Source organism: Pinus tabuliformis, chromosome 4_2 (assembly GCF_031772625.1).
Source record: "Pinus tabuliformis cultivar Carrire ecotype Pingquan chromosome 4_2, CPIR1, whole genome shotgun sequence".
NCBI lineage: Eukaryota > Viridiplantae > Streptophyta > Pinopsida > Pinales > Pinaceae > Pinus > Pinus tabuliformis.
In genome coordinates, this window is record NC_142304.1 from 216535185 (window position 1) to 216552860 (window position 17676).

The window sequence follows — 17676 nt, forward strand, 5'->3', positions numbered from 1 at the left end:
AACACCAAGAGTTTATGGGCCTTGTTGGGGTTAGTTGGGCAGCCAAATTCCCGGGGTCATAACTTGGTCATATTATCTTTGTTTGATGTGTATGATACCTTGTTGGAAAGATCTCTCCGAGGACTACAGCTTCTTATGCAATTTCCATAGAAATCGTAGGTTATTTCTATGGAAATCACATCATAAGTTGTAGTACTCAGAGAGATCTTTCGAATGAGGTATCATACACGTCAAACAGAGATAATATGACCAAGTTACAACCCTGGGAATTTGGCTGCCCAACTAACCCCAATGGGGCCCATAAACTCTTGGTGTTACATCTCCTCGGGTTAGAGTTTTGGTTGTTTAGGGTTTTCTATTATTGTTCAATAATAAAAAGGACCTTGAGCCTCATTGTAACTCAGTTTAGAAGCATGTAGCCGCCACATCTCTTCTCAGAGATAAGCTACCATCGCCCAAGCTAGTCTTATTTCTATTCTGTTTGTAAGCATATGTCAGTATTTGATATTAATGAAATGAAGCGTTATTTGTACTGCATCTCTGTATTTATGGTTATATCTATAAATTGTTTTGTTCCTGTTTAAATCCGGATCAGTGGTATTAGAGCGGTCATCTCTTTCTCTGTTTTTCTTTGCATGTCCCCAACAAGGTAGGGATATAAGGAGTTAAGGCTCGATCTGGTTGAACCATTGCAAGACCAGCCTTGCAAACCCCGACGACCGCCCATGGGGGAAGAAAAGAAAGATGAGGGAGCAGGAGATCCTATCAAAATATTGCTCGTGGAGGCCCTCGAGAAACAAGGGAATGCGATGATGGGATAACTTTGCCCAGATCCTTCAACGGTTGCCCACCGGCGACGCATCCACATCCAGTAGCCACCCTGGAGGCTCCACACATTTTAAGGTACAAGTAAACTTTGACATTCCCATATTTGAGGACCAAATAGATGCAAACACCGTAGATAAGTGGTTGAATCTGCTAGAAGGATATTTTTCTGTTCATGATTTTTCCAGCCAGGAAAAGATTACTTTTTCTCTTCTCAAAGCCGACCCCCGCGTGAAGGACCGGTGGGAAACCTACTGTGAGCAGAAGGATGAAATTAAAACCTCACTGTTTTCAGCCGCTGTTACTTGGAATTCATTCTGGGACGCCATCAAGGAGCAATACTACCCTGTCGAGATCTAAGAGGAAAAATACATAAAGTGGACCACGCTGCGGGAGGGAAGGGGCCAAGATGTGTTGGATTTTACCAATGTTTTTCATACCCTTCGTAGGAAGTTGGGTATCAAGGATTTTGAGAAACATTTAGTACTCAAGTACCATGGCTACCTACACATATACATCTAGGACGAGATGGAGTTCCTGGACATCTCCTCGCTCGGCACGACGTACCGATACGCCATCAAGACCAAGCGGAAGTTTAAACAAAAGAAGAAAGACTTTGGATCTATGAATCCGAAGCAAGGGAAAGGTGCCCCCAAACTATAGAACAAAGGACAAAGCCAAGGCAGTACGACCTAGGACAACCTACCAAAGCCACAAGAAAAGGACAACATTGAGAAGCTGAAGAAGGACATGGGAAAGTGGTGTGAGTTCCATATGAGCTCCACTCACAACACAAGTGAGTGTCGGGCCAAGTAGTCACTAGTGGATGAGCTAAAGGCTTCGAAATCACATGCACGTTCTGACTTTGAGTCAGAACTCGACAAGGTGAATGAAAAAGGGAAGCAAATTATCGATGTGGAGCCCAATGCCACTGTTGCCACCACGAAGATCCAGAAGGTGGAACCTGAAGATCCAGAGGAGGAGGAGCGTCTCTTCCACTCCTAGATGTGGGTAAAGGGTTCCCCGCTATACTTCATTATCGACAAAAGAACCTCATTGCAGCAGAGGTTGTGAAGCAGCTGGGCTTACCGACCACAACACACCCACAACTATACACCATTGGGTTGCTTCACCAAGGACGGGAACTTTGTGTGAGCCAACAATTTCGCCTTCCATACAACATCAAGCCCTTCACAGATGAGGTATTATGTGACATTTATCCCCTTAATGTTTGTGATGTATTATTAGGCCAACCATACTTGTGGAAGTGACATGTTGTGTATGAGTCAAAGCCTCGCGTTGTTATTGTTACCTTTGGAAATAAGTTGTACAGGATACCGAAGGTAGCACCACCTACCACCATCTCTCTGTTTACTGCAAAACAATGCAGTAAGCTCATTTCCAAAACTAGGAAATTTGTTTTCCTAATGATACACCCTCAGGGAAAGAAGAAGACGGTGGCCACAACCTCCAGATAGGGCCTCTCCGCACAACAACAATAGATGGACAAGGTCGTGGAGGAGTACGAGGACACATTCACCTCCCTTGCAAGGGTGCCTCTGCACTGTCAGGTTAATCACTCCATCGATCTAACCCCAGGTGCGTCGTTTCCCAATGGACCAATATATCAGTGCTCCGTTCTGGAGAACGATGAAATCAAGAGGCAGATTCAAGAGCTGTCGTTGAAAGGTCACATTCGAACGAGTTCATCGCCCTGTGGGAGCCTGATCGTGTTGGTACAAAATAAGGATGGGACTTGGAGACTCTGTTTTGAGTATCGAGCGCTGAACAAGATCACTGTCCAGAATAGGTACCTAATCCCATGAATTGATGGCCTTTTGGACCAAATCAAGGGGGAAAAATATTTCAGCAAGATCGACTTGAAGTTTGGATATCACCAGGTATTAATTGAACCCTATGATCTGTGGAAGACTTCCTTCAAAGCCAAGGACGGCCTTTTCGAATGGTTGGTTATGCTTTTTGGGTTGAGGAATGCTCCTGGAACCTTCATGAGGCTGATGGATGACATCTTGCGGCCATTCACCAACTCATTTGTGGTGATATACTTAGATGGCATCCTGATCTTTAGCCAAAGTTGGGAAGAGCACCTTCACCACAACTGACAGGTTCTCCAAACATTGCGGCAACACAAGTTGTGTGTCAATTTGAAGAAATGCACTTTTGGCATGACCCAGGTTCAATATCTGGGATATATTATTGATGAGCGAGGGGTGCATGTGGATCCAACCAAGATCCAATTCATTTGGGATTGGCCAGCCCCAACCACTCTGACAAAGCTCCGCACTTTTCTGGGTCTTTCCAATTTCTACTGCAGGTTCGTGTTGGGGTTCTCTCATATTACTTAGCCCTTAAGTCAAGTCACCAAGGGAGAAGCGAAGGAAAAATTCTTTTGGTCTGAATCTCAACATAAGGCACTCACAGAGTTGAAACATCGCTTCTTCTCTGCACCAGTGCTCACATTCCCAGACTTGCAACAACCATTTGAGATCGAGACAAATTCCTATGACTATGCTATTGGGGCAGTCCTTACTCAACAGGGGCATCCAGTGGCATATCACAGTGAGACACTTTCAGACACAGTAAGGAAGTATCCCACTTATGACAAAGAAATGTATTCCATTGTGCAGGCCTGCTGACAATGGAAGCATTACATTTTGAGGAAGGAAATGGTCATCCACACAGACCACTGACCCCTGCAGTTCATACAGATGCAAGGGAAGTTACATAATGATCGCCATAAGAAGTGGTCTAGATACCTACAACAATTCCATTTGAATATCAAGTAAAAGAAGGGAAACACTAATAATGTTGCAGACTGCCTCAACCGACCACCGATCATGGCGCTAACCACCATGCTCAACTCTTGTGGGCACGAGACTTCTGATTGGCCACTTCTCTACAAAAGTGACCCAGAATTTGGCCACACATACCATATTCTCTTGGAGGGTCAGCAAGTTCTAGATTTTCACCTCTAGGATGATTTGTTATGCCACCTGGGAAACCTTTGTTTTCCTTCAAGTGAGCATGCCAAGATGATTTGGGAAGCACACTACAGTCAGGTAACTAGCATTTCAGGGTCAAGAAAATGGTTGCAGTACTGCAGAAGTATTTCTATTGGCCGAATATTCGATAGGATGTCGGGAAGTACATTAGATCCTGCACTACCTGTGCCATTGCCAAACCGACCATCAATAAGAAAGGCCTCTATACTCTGCTTCCTACCCCTAGTCGACCTTGGGAATCCATCTCCATGTATTACATGTTGGACCTTCCTTCTACTAAGTCTGGCAATGACTATGTTTTTGTGGTCGTCGATAGATTCTCGAAGAGGGCCATTCTAGTGGCCTGCAAGAAGAATATCATAGTAGAAGTCATTGTTAAACTCTTCTTTGAACAAGTGTGGGTAAACTTCGGGATCCCACAGTCTATCATCTCAAATCGGGACAACAGGTTCCTTAGTACATTTTGGTCTAGTCTCTGGTCGATGCTGGACACCAAGCTCACTAAGTCCAAAGCTTTCCTTCCCCAAACTGATGGCCAGATAGAGGTTGTCAACAAGATGATCGTACACATTCCGTGCATGTATAGCTAAAAGCATCCACGCACATGGGGTGAGAGCCTCCTCTATGTCCAGCACAGCTATAACCAGGCTCTCCATAACTTGACTAGCCACAACCCTTTTTAGGTGGGCTTGGGATTCCAGCCACTATGTCTCATTGATGTGGCCATACCATTTGCAGCGACTCAGGCAGATTTAGCTTATGTCCAGTCCGAAGTCGACAAGGTAAATAGCTTCATTAAGAACATTCAACACATCCACCAACATGTCCATGACATATTGAACAAAGCCAATGCTAAGTACAAGTAGTGACATGATCAACATCGGGTGCCACACAAGTTCCAGGTGGGTGACAAAGTTTGGCTACATTTGTAGAAGGAGCGCCTCGTTGGGCCCAACCGAAATATTCTCCCACTTCGATATGGGCCATACACCATCACCAAGGTTGTGGGAGATAATGCTTTTGAGCTTAACATTCCCCCATTCCTTGGCCTGCACCTAGTGTTCAATGTGGATCGCCTTAGGCCATACTTTCACCATTACTGGACACATCTGACATTGCAAAACAACTCACACCAACAAAGTTAAATACAGACTGCATGGAACAAGATGCAACTGATCGGATCATGGACATGCAGATCAAGAACACTCGCCAGCATAAGATCTAGTTGTATCGATGTCAATGTCGACCAACTCCTGCACCAAGGAAAATGGCTCACCAAAGACCAAGTTCAGCAGAAGTTTCCTCATCTCATGGAGAAACTCAACACAATGGAGACCATTGATTCCGGGGGTGGGGCGGAATGATCTAGGTGGATATTGGTGGCCACCCGCCTATTCCACTTGGACCCTCACCATTTTTTGTTTTTTTGTTGTTGTTAAATTGTAGCATAGTTTACTATTTTTGGTAGTTTTTTTAGGTCCTAAACTTCCAGAGCTATTTTGAGGTCCTAAACGACACTTTTTTGGCCAGAAATTTCCTAAAGCATTTTGCCAAAAAAATGTTGTTTAGGGCCTCAAAACGGCTTGAAAAGTTCAGGACCTGAAAAACTGCCAAAAATAGTAAATTGTGCTACAATTAAGGAAACTGAAAAAATCTGAAAGAACAATGGTGATGGTCCAAGTGGAATAGGTGGGTGGCCACCAATATCCAACTGGACCATTGGACTAGATGGGCAGTGTGTGTCGGTCATGCATTCATGTCGATTGCATTTGTGTTACTTATACTTGTGGTCTATTTGCTTGTTGCATATGCATGGTGTTGGTTATGGTTGCAGTGATGTCGCCATTTGAAAGTGGATGGAGTGTTGTTGGATGTGTTTATCATGAGTATAGGTCAGTTATGCACTGGTTATTCATGTCAATGTTTGTATGTATCGTGTAATATGCATGCATGTCGTCCTATGTTGATTATGCATACATTGATATGGGTGTAGTTGTCAAGCGTGAGGTCATGATGTGTGGTTGATATGGTCATGCATTGATGACTAGACTATGGTTAGGATGATATCTATATTTTGTTATGATTATGTTTATACATGTATTTTTCTAATCTGGTGGATCTTGCAAATGAGATATCCTCCCCGAGCTACACTAAGGTATGTTGATTATGTTTATATTTTGGTTTAGCTGACATGGTATGTTTGGTAGGAAAGAGATCAAGATGACTAGCAATATGGTAGACTACAGTTCACGAGACTCTCCCTATGGATCAGATGATCAATGTGGTGTTGGGCACTCTTCTGACTTATCAGACACATTGAGAAGCTTGAAGGAAGAATTAAGGAGTTGTAAGGAAAATAATGACATAATCATGCAGGCATAGGAGAAACAAGCAGAAGCCAATGCAGTAATCCTCAGAGTTTGTCAAACTTGCAAAGATAGGGACCACTTCGGATCAACCATGTATAGGAGAATAGGACTAATGGGGAATTTGATAGTAGATCTCATGGTGGGCACATGTTAAATAGAGATGACAAAATTAGAGATGGTAGGTTCTTGGACACGTTGTATCAGAGAAGTGATGTACACAAGCACTATGATCATCATCGTTATCACCCTTACAGGAGGAATGGCAAGGGATATTTTTCAGATGAGTTTAAGAAAGCTAAGCCACCTACCTTTGATGGAGATTTGAAGAAGCTAGAGGATGCAAAGGCTTGGTTACTTGGGATGAAGAAGTTCTTTGATTTGAAATTACACAGATAATATGAAGAACATAGTAACTATCTTCAGCCTGAAAGGTAAAGCAGACATCTGCTGGGAAGATGTAAAGTGGATAAGAGAAATCAGGACAAAATAGTTGAGTTGACATGAATTCAAGAGACTTTTCAGGAAGTACTTGTTGGAGAGGTACTACGACAACAACTCTAAGGAATTCTATGAACTAAAAGTGGGATCGATGACAGATGAGGAGTATATGAATAATTTCTTGGAGCTATTGAGGCATGTATAGTATCTTAAAGATGAAAAGGCTCAAGTTTAGAGATTTGTTAGTGGATTTCCATTAGCATTTAGAGATTGGATTGAGTACGATGTGTCCCGATCACTTGAGGAAGTTATTGGAAAACTAAAGCATTGTTATGAGTAGTTAAAACGTAAGAAAAAATCTCACCAAGGTTGGAAAGGAAAAGACAAAGCTAAAGGTAAATGGTAGCTAAAAATAACAAGACCTCAAAATGTAGAAGAGAAAGAGAATGTTGCGCCATACAAGAAGTTTAACTTAGCTAGATAGGGACATGGGTCACAACGACATAATAGAGGTGATGGTACCGGATGGTTGGAGTGTTGGATATGTGGTAAGGAGCACCTCAAGAGAGATTTTCAATAGTATCAGGGTGGTAGGCCTCAGATTTACAATGCACATGAGGCATAGGCTGTTGAGGATGTTGGGCAAAGCATTCCTCGTGTCTATGTAGCTTTGGATAACATGCAAATAAATTACCAAGAATCTATCATTGATATGGACATTAAGCTTTGTGATCAAGTTGTTTTTATTTTAATTGACCCCGGATCTAATTATAGTTATATTAGCCCTGACTTGGTGGATAAGTGTGGTTTGAATAAATAAATGCATGCAAAATCGTGGTTAGTGCAGTTGGCTACGGGTACAAAGAAGAGAGTTCTTCATTAAGTAAGATCTTGTGCATCTGAACTGAATGGTATACCTACATCATCACATTTGAATGTATTTCCATTGGGATCATATAATATGCTTTTGGGCATGGACTCGTTGTATCTTCATAGGACCAAGGTGGATTTTTATGACAAATTTTTTGAATACTTGAATGACAATGGACAGCAAAGAATCTTACAAGGTAAGAAGAAGGCAACATCAGTTAGGATGGTGATAGTTATGCAGGCAAAACACAGTCACAGAAAAGGGTGTGTGTTATCTGCAGTACACATTTCTAGTGATAAAGGTAAGGAGGACAAGGATGCAGAGGTATTGAGCAGGTACCCGATCTTGCAGCGGTTTCAGGATGTGTTTCCAACAAATATCTCAAAGTTTCCGCCTCACATGGAAGTGGGATTTTCTATTGAGTTGGCAGCAAGGGCAACACCAACAACAAAGGCACCTTATAGGATGAGCACTCCAAAGTTAGTAGAGTTGAAGTTATAGTTGAAGGAAATGTTTGACAGGGGATACATCAGGCCATGTGTATCGCCTTGGGGTGCATCAATATTGTTTGTGAAGAAGAAGGATGGTACCCTCAAGTTATGCATTGATTATAGGCAGTTAAATAAGGTGACCATCAAGAACAGGTATCTGTTTTCGAGGATTGATGACTTGTTCGATCAGTTGAAGGGAGCAACAGTATTCTCAAAGATTCATCTGAAATCCAGATATCATCAGGTACGCATTAAAGAAGAGGATGTCTATAAGACAACTTTCCAGGCCAGGTATGGGCATTATGAGTTTTGTGTAGTTCCATTTGGTTTGACTAATGCTCCAACGACCTTTACGTGTTTGATGAATAGTGTTTTGCATCCTTATTTGGACAAGTTTGTTATTGTATTCATTGATGACATCTTGATATATCCTGAGAATGAGGAATAATATGTCGAGCATTTAGAAACAATATTGAGACTATTGAGAGAACATCAGTTGTATGTTAAGCTCAATAAATGTAGTTTCTTTCATATGGAGGTGCATTACTTGGGGCATATTGCTTCTAGGGAAGGCATAACAGTGGATCTAGAGAATATAAGGGCTATCATGGAGTGGGAAGCTCCTAGAAATGTGGAAGAGGTAAGATCATGTTGACAGTGCTGGACCCACCAACATATCAAGGGATCTCCCTGGTAAGAAGTCCCAATTAGACCTCAGACCGTTTGGTGTAGGAGTCCCAGCAATGGGTCATACGGTAATGCCTTGACCGCGATTTCACACAGAGGCAAGTAAGATAACTCTGTTGGTAGCAAGGGTGTGACATATGTAGTAAGCCAAGGAAGGTGCATGAGAGGTTCTAACACATGGGGGTTGAGATGAGTGCGCCCCTTGGAAACCTGTGATAGCACGGAGTTAAGAAGCGAACACATGAACAAGGGTGCATCACAACATGGAAGGCAAGTTAGCTAGCAATCCAAAGTGATGGTTAAACCAACAACACATTTAAAAAAGATTCATACATACATACACAAAAATAGCTATACATGCATGCGTAAGAAAACAAATACATATATAATTTAGAGTAAACAGATAGTTGAAATACAATACAACATATGCATGAAACCTGCTGGCTCTTTTTATATTAAAAAGTATAAGTTCCATTCATACAATACATCCATGTCTAACCACTAGTTCCGACAGCAGAACGTTACAACCACAACCGCCTGCTCCTCCAAAGATATGTACTAGCTATGCGCAGTGGAGAAGCCAAGGCTCGTTACAATACTGTCCAAGCTCTCTCTAAGACAGTCCTATCGGAAGCTTGGCTGACCAAAAGCATTTACAATGAGTTATGAGGGAATATTTATAGCAAAGGGTGGGGTGACCCTTGACATTCCCCTTTGTGACAGTTCATCTACCCTCATGACTCTTCATCTACTCTATGACTATTACATCCAACTATCGACACTTGAACTTCACTTGACAAGATGTTACATTGCAATGCACATGTATCCATGTGACACCAAAATGGCTTGAGCAAGCCATGCAAGGCATCACTATGACTCGGACAATCGTGGGAAGTCCAATTCTTCAACATCCTCGCGATGATCAACAATAGCATATTGATGCCAAGATCAGTAGTCCGCGATGGTGTCTGTGTACTCCAATGTGACATCTTTCTAGAACCTGACTCTTGCCTCGATAACATCCAAGTACATTGCTCGAGCTCCTCTGTCCAACTCGTCTAAAAGCATGTGCATCATTGTCTTCAACATGACCGGACCAGCAACATACTTGTGCATGGTGTTTGCACTGATCGACAAGTCTGGGTTGGTAGCTATGCACATCAACTCGTCAAAGTACGAGTCAAGCTCTAGTTGGACATGTGCCTTTGTCTTCGCCTGGGTGAGAGTCCCAATATATGGGATCGCATGTGTGCGTACCACAACATCCATACTCTTGAATACACGTGCATGGGAAGCCTGTAGACTAGCGATGAGCTACGGGAATTCTTCATAGTTCCAGATCTGACTCTGGATGTGTGCCTTCAACTCGACCACTTTGGGCTTCATCATCTTAGGCAAGTGAAGCGGGGCTCCTTTGTATTTCATCGTCCACGTTCCTTCCCATCACTAGCCCCTTATTCCTACCACTTTTCACCCACCACTATGAGAATAAGAGTAATTGGATCCCCGGCATAAGCAAAATTAGGATTTGAACCAGCAATTTAGGAGCATGTAATCAACAACAGCGTGCACGTTCGATAAGATATGTGCTCTTCTAGCACATCATTGTTGCCATCTGTTGAGATGGACGAATACCTTATGCACAGTACCAAACTTGGAACACAATGCCCACATAACTATGTCAAGGGACAATACTTCATCTAGTATTGCCTTCTTCATTTCTGCTCGGGTGGACGCTCTCACCAACTCTCCTCCTTGCTTGACCATCTGTAGCTCCTTAGCCATTCACTCATTCTCAGCTATCAGAAAGCGGACACTTGAGCTAGTGGCTTCGACATATTCTCTAGTGGCATCAACCAAGGTTGTTGGATGTTTGCGCACATCAGACATGATCACTCGTTCCTCATACTACGCAGGAGATGTATGATCTTCCGGAGTTGACACTCTATGGGATTTCACAACTCTATGTTGAGACTCATCGAATGAGATGTTGTGCATCTCTCCTTCCAGCTGATCTCCAAGGATCTCAGTGTCTCCTTGGTCACTTGGGACTTGCTCATCTTCTAGATGCAATGAAGCTGGTGGGTCGACCTCTTGGTGGTGAGGCATGAGTTCGATGTCCTGCTCTAAATCCTGCTGCTCCATATTCATATCCATCTATTCAAGCGCTCGCTCTATCTCTTGAGAAAAGTCCTGCTCCTACGATGGTTCACCCTGTTTGCCTGATGCCAACTGTTCTGATGAGTCCACTACCTGTACGGGAATTGTTTCATCCGTCTGCACATGTTGTGCCCCCTGCTGTACCTGTTGTTGTTGTGCTTCCCTCTCCTGTTTTCATAGCTCTTGTTCCTTTCAGAGTTTCTCCTTCAACTCATGCAACTTCTTCTCCATTTCTTCCATTCTCTGCTTCTCTCTCTTCCTTTGTGTGTTTCGCTTGTCGCATTGTTGCCTCTTTGCCTCTATGGCCATAGCTGACTTCTCCACAAGTGGATCTGCTTGGAACTTGCAGCTTTGCTCTTCCTCCATGTGATCGACAATCTTCCTCTTGCCCTTGTCACGCGCTGGTATGTTAACCTCTACTGCTACTGCTTCTTCTGGTGTTCTCTGGGATGTTGCTTCGCTAACCATTCCACAGCAAAGCCGACCGATTCACTGATTCTGGAGGAGTTGTAACAATATCTCCGTGGGTCCTCCTCCACCTAATGACATGCCCCGTGGATCCAGTTGAATTGTACTCTCGTGCAATGATCTTTCACAAGACAATGCGATCATACAGATTGTAACATCGAAGGTCGAATGGATACTTCTTCATTTGCTCTGCTTCGACATCCGCATTCTTGAAACTACGGATCTCATATAACCCAATGCACAATGGAAGAGAGGGCCAAGGTGCCTTCTTCTTCTGGTGCAACTTAGCTGTCAATCCTACCGAGATGTGATATGCTACTTTCTGCATGACAAGTACATCCAAGGAAAACTTCGGTAGAACATGTAGAGGCTTCTTCGCTTTGTACATCCATATGAAGGTGCCAGATGATGAGGCATACCAATCAGTTATGTCTATCAGTGCCTCCATTGCTACCTTCGACATGCAGGGTGGATCCTGTTCGAATATAATCTTGTAAACCAGGGTGACAAAATGATCAGACAACCGTGTGATAACTCCTCTGAAGATGCATTCAGACAACATCTTACAATAAGTGTTCACAACAATCTCTATCGGTGACCATGCCCACTTCAAGCCCAGGAACTCCTGTCGGGCACAGATTGCATCCAAGATGTAGGTGGACATGTAGATTTCTGCTTACATACCTTTGGGCGGTTGTTGAGCCCTTGTTACCTGTTCCTTCAGCTGATGAGCCAACATGTCGGACCAGTTGCATACTTTTCCTTCTCTGGCCAATTGGTCCAGTGCGACCACCCAACTCTATGGAAGGTTTACATGCTCTCTTGGTCATATAGTCGACATGAAAATATGACCAAGTATTGATATGCCTTCTGCAGTATCTTCGTCTCGTATATCTGGTTGGATGTTATCCTGAATCTAGCCGACTCCTTTACCCAGCTCTTCAGAATGTCTCTAGAGTTGGCATTGCTGTTGGGTATGTTGAAATATGGCAACAAGAATATTCCAATTTAATTTTTCCTTGAATTAAATTGTGAATTAAAATCGAATTTAGTCTTAACAGCTACTTGGAAATAATTAATTAATTAATTTTAAATTAATTAGTTGGAGAAATTCAAGTTAGAAGTCTTTCTGAAGTCATGCAAGAGTTATCCCTTAAATTAAGGAAATGAGATTGAGTTATATTTGAGTTGTAATTAGTTAACTCAGTTTACTGAGTTAATCCCAGTTAAATTAGTTCTAAACTATTTGAGGAACTAATAGTGAGTTAACAGTCAATTGATGCATGCATGCACTCAACTAGTGCTACTCCAGTTAACTGAATATTCCCTCATCAAAAACTCATGCATGTCTATTCTAAGAAAGACCCAGTTGAGATTAAAGTCAAGGACAGTGTACTATTAGTTGCATGTGTTTTCTCATGGAGAAAACTCATGCATGCAGTCAAGGATTTAATCCTTGAGGATTACGCAGTTTTGGAAGGTCTTCCACTTGGTAACTGGGAATCATCCACAAGGAACAACGCAAGGAAAGAGGAGCTTGGAGGGCAGAGAGGAAGGCTGGAGAGAAGCCAAGATTGCGTGTGAGCATCTGTGAGGATTGTACTGAGAGCTAGCTAGCTGTGAGAGCTAAGGCTTTGTATAGTTCCTATGTATTTCCACATGTATGATAATACAATAGTGTGTGGTTTTTAACTGAGGCTTTCCCCAAAGTATTTTGATGTGTATTGTGTGATTGATTTTTCTTCTTTCTTCTGGTTATATTGTTCAACTTGATCTTTAAGCTTCCACAAATTGATATTAGAAGTAGGTTATAATATTCTGCTTTGATTAAGAACTTTTGTTTTTTCAGGGAGGAGCTAGGGTTTGTTGGAAACCTGGGCAACCTATGATCACAGTACCAAGCTCTAGAGGAGGACAATGCTAGGGGTGCAGAACTTTGCATAAGAGGGCAGGTTCTGAACCAACAAATGAAAAGCACGGGGTCCATTGGGACCCCATCATACAAGTAGGCAATGATGCAAAAAGGAAAATCCCTACTGGATGGGGTGCAGATCTCTGGATCTGAGAAGATAGGAAAGGAGGAACCAAGAAAAAAAGGAAAACTAAGTGAGGTGCCCAGGACTATGCAGAGGCGAAAGGAAAAAAATAACAGCAACAATGCAATAGGCAGCGAAAAGGAAAACCCCGTTCCTAAACAGGGACCACAAGAGGAGGAGTCTGAGAATAAGATAACAGGAAACACTGAAGATCTGCACCAGTCTGAAACAGATCAGGAAGGAACAAATATGGGAGCCAGAAAGCAGGAGAACCAAGGGCATTGCAAGCCTAAAACCACAGAAAACCTGCGAGTAATAATCTCTGACCCGGAACTATAGGCTTACCGAGATCATATGGTAGTACACGCTGTGATCTGCAAGTTTATGGCTTTTTGGCCAAGAAAACGAGCCCTATGCTTATATATCAAGCAACAATGGAAGCCAAAAGGGGATGTAAGGCTTCACCTGGGAGCTAAAGACTTCTTCATGGTGGTGTTCACAAATCTAGATGACAAGGATCGCATCTTCGACGGAGGACCATATTTTTTATCCTCAGTGGGACTATACACGAGACCATGGAAGCCCAACTTTGCTCCTGAATAGGAAACTTTCAAACAGGTACCTGTCTAGATACGCTTGTTCTCTCTACCGATTGACTATTGGAGACATGCGGCGCTAGAACAGATAGGTAATAAGTTAGGTACCTTCATTAAAGCTTCAGAGGCGACAATACAAAAGAGGTATACCTCTTGTGCGAGAATCTGTGTCGAGATGGATGTTTCAGGGGCTCTGCATGAAGGTCTCTGGTTGGAATATAGGGATGAAGTTTACTTTGAAGCTATAGACTATGAGCAGATCCCATTCCGCTGTAGAAAATGCCATGAACACGGACACTTATTTAGGGAATGCCTAATGAACAAAACAATGGAAAAACCCAAGGATAACACAGGGCAAAATAAGGAAGCTTTCACCCGACCTCATGGTAGACAAAGAGCCAACAGGAGACAACAACATAAAGCAAGCACATCCATTAAAAGCACAGGCAATGCCTTTGAGGTGCTGGAATCAGAAACGGAAGCAGAGAAGGCCAATCAAGAGCAAAATCCACTGCAGGTTAGCCAGACCGATACAACATAGAGGACACAAGATCCCAATCCCATCCCTTCAAATAACATCCCTCACTTTCAAATACTAACAGAAGAACTAGAAGAAGACTCAGAAATGATAACCAGCGAAATGGGTATAGAGGACATGGATCTCAGCGACATCCTAGAACAAGAAGGTATGGATCTACTAAACATGGTAGAACAATGGAAGAAGAAAAGCATAGAACACATACTTGAGGAGGAGGTGAACATAGTAAACTCACTATTCATAGCAAGACAAAAAGTAGAACTGGATATGCAGAAAAGAAGCTTTGGAGCAACAAAAGGACTGGGGGTGAAAGCTCAAGGACTGCATCAAACCACCAACAATACCAAGCACCGGAAAAAACGAGGCAGAAGAACAAACAATGAGGCCCTCCAAGAGCTCGGCCAAATGCTCCTTAACTCAGGTAAGTTGAAATCCCTTGAGGCTTTTACACTTACTTCCTAAATATCTGTCAATTATGAAAATAATTTCATGGAATGCTAGAGGGCTAAACAACCAAAAGAAACAACATCTATTAAGGAAAAAAGTCATAAATGAACAACCTGATATGATCTTTTTGCAAGAAACAAAATGTTCTAGTCAGATAATGAAAGTAATAAGTAAAAAAGTTGGCAAAAGAATGGAATGCATAGAGGTAGAAAGGATTGGAATGGAGGGTGGCTTAGCTACTCTCTGGTATCCTCAAGTTATACATCTTATCTTTGCAGAGGCATCCAGATCAACCATTTCCATAGAAATGCAGATCATTGGGAATTGTTATCTTTGTACTAATGTGTACAGCCCTCAGAAACTAGAGGAAAAACTGACAATGCTTAGAAGTCTCTCCAACCTGCAGCAAAGATATCCACTAGCAAAAACAATTTATGGAGGAGATTTTAATATGATCACTTCACTCACAGAAAAGAAAGGAGGCATCAGGATGCTTAATCGAGATGTAGAAGCTTTCAATAATTTTATCAAAACAGCGAAGCTTTTAGACATTATCCCAAGGAGCGGAGCTTATACCTGGAACAACAAAAGGGGCGGTGAAAGGCAAATTGCCTCTAGACTTGATAGATTCTTAGTAACAGAAAACATTCTTCTTGAAGGGATCACAGTGGATTCGGATATTCTACCAGGTGGAGGTTCTGACCATTGGCCTATATCTATGAACGCAGCCATCCTCGGCACCTCGAGGAACAAACCATTCAAATTTGAGAAGTTTTGGCTCAGCCATCCAGAGATCATCTCAAAAATAAAACAATGGTGGAATGAACCACTAGAAAAAAGAGGAACCAAGATGTACAAACTCCAAGCCAGACTCAAACATATCAAATCTAGATTAAATTCCTGGAACCAGGAGGTCTTCGGCAACATATTCAAAGATAAGAAGCTACTGGAGAATCAGTTAGAATAGATTCATAAGGAGTGGCTCCAGGGAAATATCAACCAGGAAGCAATGAACACAGAGCAGATACTCATGTAGAAGTGGCAGGATAGATGTCACCAGGAGGAAACCTTGTGGAAGCAAAAATCCTGAATCCATTGGCTCAAAGAAGGAGAGAAGAATACAAAATTCTTCCATCGCTCGGCCATTGATCACAGATGTGCAAATAAAATCATCAAGATGAAAAATGAACAGGGTACCTCTGTACAAACCCATTAGGACATCTCAGCCCTCCTCATTAATCATTTCAGCCAGATTGCTTTGGAGCCGGACATCAACAGAGAGGAAGCTATAAGAGATATAATGACCTCCATTCCCAAGATAATAACAGAAGAGCAAAACAAATCTTTGAATCACCCGATCACCATGGAAGAAGTGGAAGAAGCAGTGCGAGACATGCCCAATGGTAAGGCTCCAGGACCGGATGGATTTACCATCGATTTTTATAAAGCCTGTTGGGAGATAGTCAAGGTGGAAGTTTGGGAGGTGGTGGAGGATTCCCGACAATCCTCATCCATCCTCAAATCCCTCAACTCAACCTTCATAACCCTTATACCAAAAGAGGAGGAAGCAAACACTCCCTCGAAGTTTCACCCAATTGCATTGTGCAATGTTCTTTACAAGATTATCTCCAAAGTCATAGCCAACAAGCTAAAGCCAATTCTTCCTGGGATAATATCGGAAGAGCAATCAGGCTATGTGGAGGGACGACAAATAATGGATAATATACTGCTAGCTCAAGAGATGATTCATACTCTTCAATCTTGGAAAAAAGCTAGCATGCTCATGTAGTTGGACCTTTCTAAAGCCTATGATAAAGTTAGCTGGAGCTACTTGGAGGCCATACTGGAGGCCCTTGGTTTTGCTAAGTGATGGATAAAATGGATTCTAGCCCTAATCAAGTCTACCAGATTCTCCATCCTGGTAAATGGAGCTCCCACAGCCCCGTTCGCACCAACTAGAGGTATTCGTCAAGGGGATCCCTTATCCCCCTTTCTGTTTGTTATATTAATGGAAGGTCTAAGCCGAATTATCAAAAGTGCAAAAGAGGCCAACTTAATTCAAGGCCTTCAACCCATGCCCTCCTGCCCTGCTACCACCCACCAGCAGTTTGTTGATGATACTATGCTTCATGGCACCCCCACGATTCGAGAGGCTCAAGGCTTCAAAGCCATTCTCAAGTGTTTCAGCAAAGCCTCAGGTATGGATCTAAATCTCACTAAATCCTCTATTTTCTTTTTCAACACTCACCTTGTAGTCCAAAAAAATCTCTCCAAAATCCTCGGGTTCAAGAGCTGTAACCTTCCTTCCAGATACTTAGGAGTTCCTCTTACTGACAAACCTTGGCAAAAAATTCATTGGGAGAAAATGCTATCCAATTTGGAGAAACGCAGCAAGCACTGTACTCATAGAACCCTTAACTTTGCAGGCCGCCTTGTCCTCACTAAAGCTGTCCTCCAGGCCATCCCTCAGTACATGCTTTCCACTCTCCCGGCCCCTAAAGGAGTTCTTCAGAAAATAAGACTCATCCAAAAAGCCTTCCTTTGGTCGGGAAACTCTGACAAGCAGAAATGGTCCTTAGTAGCTTGGGAGAAAATATGCAAACCCAAGCTCCTAGGTGGGTTAGGCCTACAAGACCCTTACACCATCAACAGAGCCTGTGGAGCCAAGTTATGGTGGCGGTGGGTGAAAGAACCGAACACCCCCTGGGCCAAGCACTGGAAAGCCAA